General features: G+C 39.7%; 1 long non-coding RNA gene across 2 annotated transcripts; it reads left to right on the plus strand.

The window, feature by feature from the left end:
• Positions 1–48: 48 nt before the first annotated feature.
• Positions 49–1,273, plus strand: LOC124293117. 2 transcript variants are annotated; one of them, XR_006903034.1, is made up of 3 exons: positions 49–589; positions 824–927; positions 1,261–1,273. It is a non-coding gene; the product is annotated as an uncharacterized LOC124293117 (long non-coding RNA). The 2 variants fall into 2 exon arrangements; XR_006903033.1 differs by lacking the exon at positions 1,261–1,273 and having other exon boundaries at positions 49–313; positions 438–589; positions 824–953.
• The last annotated feature ends 7,808 nt before the right edge of the window (positions 1,274–9,081 follow it).

The raw sequence follows: 9,081 nt of genomic DNA on the forward strand, positions 1-9,081 counted from the left end.
TTGGATGATGGGATGTTCGGATGTTCAGAAAGTGATGTCACCCAAATTTTTTTTTCTCCTGACGTCATCGATCCAAAATCAGCTAGCTGAATTCCTCAGTCTGGAAACAACCGCGCAGTAGGGAGGACGTATGGGAATCGCGCTCTGTGGATTTCGAGTACCGGGTTCTCTATCTCATGGATCCTGCGCTCCGGGTCCGCTACCTAGCAAAACTAGACTTCCAGGACAAGCGCTCCGTGGTTCCTGCGCTCCAGGTCTACTACCTGGTGAAACTCGACTTCTGGGCAAGCGTTCCGTAGTTTTTGCACTCAAGGTACACTATCTGAGGAAACTCGACTTCCAGAACAAGCGCTCGGTAGTTTTGACTGTCCAGGTCCTTGACCTGGTGCCGTTTGACCTTCAGGACCGATTTTCAAGTTTACACGTTTGGTTATTAGAAACGTCATGTTCTGTACTATCAAACCAATGTTAAAACAATGGTTAGCGATAGTTGAAGGTGATCAAGGTGGACGCGGAGGAGGAAGAGGAGGAGGAAGACGAGGAAGACGAGGAAAACAAGGTGAACAAGGAGGATGAGGATTTACGCACGGTGAGTACCACATTTTTATAATATTTAATGACTATTGTATTTATATTTTATCCAAAATTTGTTGAACTTGTCACGTTGACAATGAATATTATTTCAATTCATTTTCCGCGCATGCAGAAATTCAGTAGCTATAAATGCGCTAATAAAATCAATTACATTATCAATTGTTTAATTAATTATATTGGTCCTAACGCAATATTTTTCATGTGTTCTTATGCTTGGAATGTATTCAAGGTATGACCCGAGGTGGTAATCGGGGGTTGTCGGAGGTGGTTGGCGGTGGTTGGAAGCGGTCGTAGGTGGACGAGGAGAAGGATGAGGAAGATAAGGCGAACAAGGTGGATAAGGAAAACGAGGATTTGTGCTCGGTGAGTAGAACATTTTTATAATATTTGATGGCAATTGTAACTATATTTCATCTGAAAAATTTCAAACTTGTCATGTTTACAATAAATTATTTCTTCATTTTTCGTGCAAGCACATATTCAGTAGCTATAAATGCGCTTATACAAGTAATGATATTATTAATTGATCAATTATTTAGATTAATCCTTACACAATATTTTTGAAGTGTTCTTATACTGAAAATATTTATTACTGTTCCAGGTACAACCCGAGGTAGTTATCGGTGGTTGTTCGAGGTGGTTGGCGATTGTTGCGGGTGGTCGGAGGTGGACGAGGAGGAGGACGAACTGAACTGAGTCTCAAAGCCCTGTTGACATAAAAGCAGCTATTCGATAGAAATTATAGTTTATAGTTTACACAGCCCATTGCATGATATTTCATTATAAATACATATGTTTCAATGTATTTAGGAATAATTTATCAAATATACAGAGGTCATGTGCAAATAATAAATGAATTGATTCGACCGCAGTTTGATGTATTCACTAGAGCTTTAACAATAAATTTAAGCTTTGTTACTTCTTTTATTTTATTATGGATAATCAAAAACATTTCCGACTATTCGTGCTGTGGAAGCATGGGGATTAAACCAACTGTAGCAAAAGATTAGAAACAGTGTATGTAGAGTACGGGTATTTTTCTAATAATGCAAACAGAATAGAATACCGCGCCTTGCGAATTAGCTTCCAGTCAGAGATGAATGATGAATTTTAAGGACTGCATTATCGTTGTTGAATACTCTATGCTTCATGGGAAAAGAAAATCTGTAACGATAAAATTGATGCACCGGATCATCGTCGACTTTAACTTTTGAAATGTCCTATTATTTTCGAACACCTCCTACCTCCCCCTGCCACCTCCGACCATCAATGGCCACTTTCGACCACCCCCTATCGCCTTCTGCCAGCGCCGACCACCTCCAACCATCCTATTTACCTATATTACTGGATTAGCTATGATAAGAAAAGAGAAGAATTATTCATTTCGAAATGGGATTCTATTCGACGCGCACTCGATGTATTCCATAACATTAGTATTAATAATTATTCCAACAACTTTTCATTTGCTCTTTCGATCTTGAATTTTCATAGGCATAGAATCGAAACGCTGTTTTAGCTGGTCGCAAGTGAAGTGTCTGCGTTGGGTGGACGAGCAGAATTTTTTTTTCGAAAAGTATTCGGATGGAAAAAAATTCAGAGTAACTGTAATACATCACGGATGCGCTAATTTTGAACGAGATGAAATGGATGCTTCGTATATGAGACAGTATTTAACGCTGCGTAGTGATTTAAAGACGTAGAAAGGTGATAGGGAGAGAAAGAACGACGCTTCTTAACACTTCGAGTGTATTTTAACACACATTTGAAAGAAACGAGCAAAATTTTTCATCATCCAACTGTCGCAGAACGGCAGCGTTATCAGCTGACCCGTTAACTGAAGGATATATCTTCAGTCAACGGCTGACCATCGAAGGGACTGGCCGCTTGAGTCTGGAATCGGCAGGAGAAATAAAGTGCGTATTTCTTGTATGAAATGTGAAAACTAAAATCATTGTACATCATATCATATCATCATACTTCATACATCATACATCGTACATCATACATCATACATCATACATCATCATACCTAGTGTTACAGTTCGAAACCAAAGTTTGAATTTTCGGATGTTCGGAAAGTAACGTCACCAATCTAAATTCGGCTAGCCGAGTTCCTCAGTCTGGTAACAACCGCGCAGTAGAGCGGACGGTTGAGAGTCGCGCTCCGCAAATTTTGAGTACCGGGTTCTCAACCTCCTGGATCTCGCGCTTCGGGTCCGCTACGTATTTCAAGTACCGGGTTCTCAACCTCCTGGACCTCGCGCTTCGGGTCCGCTACGCGGTGAAACTCGACTTCCAGGATAAGCGCTCCGTGGTTCCTGGTTCATGTTTACAATAAATAATTTCAATTCGTTTTTCGCGCAAGCCCAAATTCGGTAGCTGTCAGTGCGCTAATAAAATTTCTCGACTTCCAGGATAAGCGCTCCGTGGTTCCTGGTTCATGTTTACAATAAATAATTTCAATTCGTTTTTCGCGCAAGCCCAAATTCGGTAGCTGTCAGTGCGCTAATAAAATTTCTCGACTTCCAGGATAAGCGCTCCGTGGTTCCTGGTTCATGTTTACAATAAATAATTTCAATTCGTTTTTCGCGCAAGCCCAAATTCGGTAGCTGTCAGTGCGCTAATAAAATTTCTCGACTTCCAGGATAAGCGCTCCGTGGTTCCTGGTTCATGTTTACAATAAATAATTTCAATTCGTTTTTCGCGCAAGCCCAAATTCGGTAGCTGTCAGTGCGCTAATAAAATTTCTATAACTTTATAATTTTCTCATAATCTTTTTGGTCAAATATGTCGATAAAAAAATTATATTAAACCTTACACATTATTTTTGATTTGTTCTCATGTTGAAAATATTTATTAGTATTCGAGGTATAACTCGAGGTGGTTGGCGGTGGTCGTTGGGGGTGGTTGGGGGAGGTTGCGGGTAATCAAGGCGATTCAGGAGGAGGGGGACGAGGATTTGTGCTCGGTGAGTTTAACGTTTTTATAATATCCGATGGCAATTGTAATTCTATTTCATCTAAAATTTTTCAAACTTGTCATGGTTAGAATAAATTATTTCAATTCGTTTTTCGCGCAAGCACAAATTCAGTAGCTATGAATAAGCTTATACAATTTATTATATTATGAATTAATCAATTAATTAATCAATTACTCAATTATATTAATCCTTACACAATATTTTCGATGTGTTCTTATACTGAAAATATTTATTACTATTCAAGGTACAACCTGAGGTGGTTATCCGTGGTTGTTCGAGGTGGTTGAAGGTGGTCGGAAGTGGACGAGGAGGACGAGGATTTGTGCTGGGTGAGTAAAACACTTTTATAACATTTGATGGCAATTGTAATTATATTTCATTTAAAGTATTACAAACTTGTCGCGTTTACAATAAATTATTTCAATTCATCTTTCGTGCGAGCACATATTCAGTAGCTATGAATAATCTTGTACAATTTATTATATTATTAATTAATTAGTTGGTATTCTTATAATATTTAATGGCAATTGTAATTATATTTCATCTGAAATATCACAAACTTGTCACGTTTACAATAAATTATTTCAATTCATTTTCCGTGCGAGCACATATTCAGTAGCTATGAATAATCTTATGCAATTTATTACATTATTAATTAATTAATTGATATTCTTATAATATTTAATGGCAATTGTGATTATATTTCATCTGAAATATTACAAACTTGTCACGTTTACAATAAATTATTTCAATTCATCTTTCGTGCAAGCACATATTCAGTAGCTATGAATAATCTTATACAATTTATTGTATTATTAATTAATTAATTAGCATTCTTCTAATATTTGATGGCAATTGTAATTATATTTCATCTGAAATATTACAAACTTGTCACGTTTACAATAAATTATTTCAATTCATTTTTCGTGCAAGCACATATTCAGTAGCTATGAATAATCTTGTACAATTTATTATATTATTAATTAATTAGTTGGTATTCTTATAATATTTAATGGCAATTGTAATTATATTTCATCTGAAATATTACAAACTTGTCACGTTTACAATAAATTATTTCAATTCATTTTCCGTGCGAGCACATATTCAGTAGCTATGAATAATCTTATACCATTTATTATATTATTAATCAATTACTTAATTACATCAATCCTTGCACAATATTTTTGATGTGTTCCTATACTAAAAATATTCATCACTATTCCAGGTATAAGTCGAGGTGGCCGGAGGTGGACGAGGAGGAGGACGAGCTGGACGAGGAGGAGGACGAGGTGGACGAGGAGGAGGCGGGGTGGGTCACCGGAGAGGAGTGGCGGGGGAGGGGAACGGGCCGGGGCGGAAAGGGTCGGGGTTGGGAAGGGGAAGAGGTGGGAAGGGAAGGGCGGAGGAGGGGAAGGGGCGGGAGGGGCAGGGGGAGGGGCGGGAGGGTGGAGGGGTGGGAGGGAGGAGGGCGGGAGGCCGGGAGGGAGGGAGGGGGGAAGGAAGGGGAGGGGCGGAGGGGAGGACGGATGTCGGTGCGAGCCCGTTGAAGTTAATAGTATAACCCCCCACACGTCCGCCCAGCCCTGCCCTCCTTCCCTCCCGCCCTCCCGCCCTCCTCCCTCCCTCCCACACACCCTCCTCCCTCCCGCCCCTTCCCTCCCCCTCGCCCTCCCCCTCCCCCTCCCCCTTTCCCGCCTCCTCCCCCTTCCCCTCCCCCTCCCCCGCCCTTCCCGCCTCTTCCCCTTCCCAACCCCGACCCTTTCCTCCCCCGGCCCGTTCCCCTCCCCCGCCCCCTCCCCGCCACTCCTCTCCGGCGACCCACACCGCCTCCTCCTCGTCCAGCTTGTCCTCCTCCTCGTCCACCTCCGACCACCTCCGACCACCTCCAACCACCGCCAGCCACCTCGAGTTACTCCTGGAATAGTAATGAATATTTTTAGTATAGGAACACATCAAAAATATTGTTTAAGGATTGATGTAATTAAGTAATTGATTAATAATATAATAAATGGTATAAGATTATTCATAGCTACTGAATATGTGCTTGCACGAAAAATGAATTGAAATAATTTATTGTAAACGTGACAAGTTTGTAATATTTCAGATGAAATATAATTACAATTGCCATTAAATATTAGAAGAATGCTAATTAATTAATTAATAATATAATAAATTGTATAAGATTATTCATAGCTACTGAATATGTGCTTGCACGAAAGATGAATTGAAATAATTTATTGTAAACGCGACAAGTTTGTAATACTTTAAATGAAATATAATTACAATTGCCATCAAATGTTATAAAAGTGTTTTACTCACCCAGCACAAATCCTCGTCCTCCTCGTCCACTTCCGACCACCTTCAACCACCTCGAACAACCACGGATAACCACCTCAGGTTGTACCTTGAATAGTAATAAATATTTTCAGTATAAGAACACATCGAAAATATTGTGTAAGGATTAATATAATTGAGTAATTGATTAATTAATTGATTAATTCATAATATAATAAATTGTATAAGCTTATTCATAGCTACTAAATTCGTGCTTGCGCGAAAAACGAATTGAAATAATTTATTCTAACCATGACAAGTTTGAAAAATTTTAGATGAAATAGAATTACAATTGCCATCGGATATTATAAAAACGTTAAACTCACCGAGCACAAATCCTCGTCCCCCTCCTCCTGAATCGCCTTGATTACCCGCAACCTCCCCCAACCACCCCCAACGACCACCGCCAACCACCTCGAGTTATACCTCGAATACTAATAAATATTTTCAGCATGAGAACAAATCAAAAATAATGTGTAAGGTTTAATATAATTTTTTTATCGACATATTTGACCAAAAAGATTATGAGAAAATTATAAAGTTATAGAAATTTTATTAGCGCACTGACAGCTACCGAATTTGGGCTTGCGCGAAAAACGAATTGAAATTATTTATTGTAAACATGAACCAGGAACCACGGAGCGCTTATCCTGGAAGTCGAGAAATTTTATTAGCGCACTGACAGCTACCGAATTTGGGCTTGCGCGAAAAACGAATTGAAATTATTTATTGTAAACATGAACCAGGAACCACGGAGCGCTTATCCTGGAAGTCGAGAAATTTTATTAGCGCACTGACAGCTACCGAATTTGGGCTTGCGCGAAAAACGAATTGAAATTATTTATTGTAAACATGAACCAGGAACCACGGAGCGCTTATCCTGGAAGTCGAGAAATTTTATTAGCGCACTGACAGCTACCGAATTTGGGCTTGCGCGAAAAACGAATTGAAATTATTTATTGTAAACATGAACCAGGAACCACGGAGCGCTTATCCTGGAAGTCGAGAAATTTTATTAGCGCACTGACAGCTACCGAATTTGGGCTTGCGCGAAAAACGAATTGAAATTATTTATTGTAAACATGAACCAGGAACCACGGAGCGCTTATCCTGGAAGTCGAGAAATTTTATTAGCGCACTGACAGCTACCGAATTTGGGCTTGCGCGAAAAACGAATTGAAATTATTTATTGTAAACATGAACCAGGAACCACGGAGCGCTTATCCTGGAAGTCGAGTTTCACCGCGTAGCGGACCCGAAGCGCGAGGTCCAGGAGGTTGAGAACCCGGTACTTGAAATACGTAGCGGACCCGAAGCGCGAGATCCAGGAGGTTGAGAACCCGGTACTCAAAATTTGCGGAGCGCGACTCTCAACCGTCCGCTCTACTGCGCGGTTGTTACCAGACTGAGGAACTCGGCTAGCCGAATTTAGATTGGTGACGTTACTTTCCGAACATCCGAAAATTCAAACTTTGGTTTCGAACTGTAACACTAGGTATGATGATGTATGATGTATGATGTATGATGTACGATGTATGATGTATGAAGTATGATGATATGATATGATGTACAATGATTTTAGTTTTCACATTTCATACAAGAAATACGCACTTTATTTCTCCTGCCGATTCCAGACTCAAGCGGCCAGTCCCTTCGATGGTCAGCCGTTGACTGAAGATATATCCTTCAGTTAACGGGTCAGCTGATAACGCTGCCGTTCTGCGACAGTTGGATGATGAAAAATTTTGCTCGTTTCTTTCAAATGTGTGTTAAAATACACTCGAAGTGTTAAGAAGCGTCGTTCTTTCTCTCCCTATCACCTTTCTACGTCTTTAAATCACTACGCAGCGTTAAATACTGTCTCATATACGAAGCATCCATTTCATCTCGTTCAAAATTAGCGCATCCGTGATGTATTACAGTTACTCTGAATTTTTTTCCATCCGAATACTTTTCGAAAAAAAAATTCTGCTCGTCCACCCAACGCAGACACTTCACTTGCGACCAGCTAAAACAGCGTTTCGATTCTATGCCTATGAAAATTCAAGATCGAAAGAGCAAATGAAAAGTTGTTGGAATAATTATTAATACTAATGTTATGGAATACATCGAGTGCGCGTCGAATAGAATCCCATTTCGAAATGAATAATTCTTCTCTTTTCTTATCATAGCTAATCCAGTAATATAGGTAAATAGGATGGTTGGAGGTGGTCGGCGCTGGCAGAAGGCGATAGGGGGTGGTCGAAAGTGGCCATTGATGGTCGGAGGTGGCAGGGGGAGGTAGGAGGTGTTCGAAAATAATAGGACATTTCAAAAGTTAAAGTCGACGATGATCCGGTGCATCAATTTTATCGTTACAGATTTTCTTTTCCCATGAAGCATAGAGTATTCAACAACGATAATGCAGTCCTTAAAATTCATCATTCATCTCTGACTGGAAGCTAATTCGCAAGGCGCGGTATTCTATTCTGTTTGCATTATTAGAAAAATACCCGTACTCTACATACACTGTTTCTAATCTTTTGCTACAGTTGGTTTAATCCCCATGCTTCCACAGCACGAATAGTCGGAAATGTTTTTGATTATCCATAATAAAATAAAAGAAGTAACAAAGCTTAAATTTATTGTTAAAGCTCTAGTGAATACATCAAACTGCGGTCGAATCAATTCATTTATTATTTGCACATGACCTCTGTATATTTGATAAATTATTCCTAAATACATTGAAACATATGTATTTATAATGAAATATCATGCAATGGGCTGTGTAAACTATAAACTATAATTTCTATCGAATAGCTGCTTTTATGTCAACAGGGCTTTGAGACTCAGTTCAGTTCGTCCTCCTCCTCGTCCACCTCCGACCACCCCCAACAATCGCCAACCACCTCGAACAACCACCGATAACCACCTCGGGTTGTACCTGGAACAGCAATAAATATTTTCAGTATAAGAACACATCAAAACCATCACGTAAGGATTCATATAATCACAGGTTTTGTTTTTTGGCTGTAACTTTCGATGCGTCGATCGCAGCGCATTGGAACTGCGCCCAATCGATTTCTCCCGCAAAATTACGTCGGAATAGTGCCACAATTAATTAATTCCAGCACTTTTCAAAATCGCGAAAATTTTCGCCAAAAATGCAAAGGGGTTAGCCTTACTTTTTTCTT

This window comes from Neodiprion lecontei, chromosome 2 (genome assembly GCF_021901455.1).
Source record: "Neodiprion lecontei isolate iyNeoLeco1 chromosome 2, iyNeoLeco1.1, whole genome shotgun sequence".
Taxonomy (NCBI): domain Eukaryota; kingdom Metazoa; phylum Arthropoda; class Insecta; order Hymenoptera; family Diprionidae; genus Neodiprion; species Neodiprion lecontei.